Source organism: Suricata suricatta, chromosome 4 (assembly GCF_006229205.1).
Source record: "Suricata suricatta isolate VVHF042 chromosome 4, meerkat_22Aug2017_6uvM2_HiC, whole genome shotgun sequence".
Taxonomy (NCBI): domain Eukaryota; kingdom Metazoa; phylum Chordata; class Mammalia; order Carnivora; family Herpestidae; genus Suricata; species Suricata suricatta.
Window position 1 is genome coordinate 45,485,825 of NC_043703.1, and position 1,650 is coordinate 45,487,474.

Here is a 1,650-nt window from a genome sequence, read left to right on the forward strand (position 1 = left end):
CTCTAGTCTAGAGAACTAGTGTCAGTGTAGCTGCATGGTAGGGTTGCTGAATTCAATAATCCCTGCATTTCATAGATAAACTAAATAGAATTAGCAGGAGAAATGGAAAAAGTAATGACAAAAGCAGCAGAAATGCAATTACTGAATTCCTACCAAGGCAGAATGTGTGCTGTTTAAGAACACTTCAGATATCAGGAAGTAATCAGACCAAGTCATGTCAGTTTGGGCTGTAGGGTCAGGACCCAGGAAAGATACCAGAAGCCATAGTACATATGAGAAGATCTGACGCAATACCCATCACCACCAGGGTACACAGATAGTATCGAGGATGACTGCATTGACTTCCCACTTGCATTCACTAGGTTGGTCAAATAGACTCAAACATTCTGTAAACAGAAGCACCAATTGTATTGACACTGTATGTGTATATGTATAGCAATGTGGAGACTATATATTAGCATCTGGATATGTATTGAAGAAATGCTTTTTTAAAAAATAAATATGCAACTTTTTGAGAATATCCTCCTAATTTTTCAAAATACTGTTTTTAAAATTTGACTGGAGAATAATCTTTATATTAAATGTTATAATCCATTTAAAACTAAGAATGAATTATTTGGTAACTTAAAATTAATGTGTTTTTTGTTATAAAAATACAAAATAAGTAAAAAATTAATGGTAACACTACCTTTATAAAATATTATGTAGCAATGTATATGGAAAATAATATTTAAGGCATATTATTTTCTCAAAATGTAATATTGTGTTTTTAAATAATAGATTTTGGTTTTAGAGGGGTTTTAGATTTAAATAAAAGTTTGAATGGTAAGGACAGAGAGATCTCATACACCTCCCTCCCCTGCCTACAATCTCCACTACTATTAATGTTTTGCATTAGTGTTGTTTATTTTTTACAGTTGATTAATGCTGATTGACTATTATTAACTGAATTCCATAGTTTCAATTAGCATTCACCTATACATTTTATAGGTTTTGATGCTTAATGATACATTTTCACTGTTAATATTTTGGCGTATTTCATCACTAGAGGAAATTTGAAAAGAAAATCCGGTAATACTCTCAGGGATGAAATGTTTTGAATTATTGGAGAATTATTTATCTCACTTTGTATGCTGAAAACCCAAACTATCCATCATGTTGCTTGAATTCTTATAGAATGATCTTTAGAATACAAAAACATGCCACTTTTCTTCTGATTTCTCATGGTGTTACATTGAAGCACCTGTCTAAAGACCTGTATTTTATTGACCAAAGTAAGCCAAGAAAGTTATGCTTTTTAAATAAGAGTACATTCTTCTTAAAAAGTTATGGCAGAAAAAAGATCAATATACTGATAATATTAGAAATCATTGTGAAGTTTAACCTCAGCTATTTCCAAATAAATTAAAATCATTGATATATTTTTTTCAAGAATAATCATAGCAGTACACTAAAATATAATATTTAATTCTCTGGTCTTCAACATACATTAAAAAGAATCATCCAATGTGATGCCTGGGTGTCTCAGTCAGTTAAGCATTGGACTCTTGGTTTTGGTTCAGGTCATGATCATAGGCATGAGAGTGAGCCCTGTATCAGGCTCTACACTGCTGGAGCCTGCTTAGGTTTCTCTTTTTTTCTCTCTCTCTC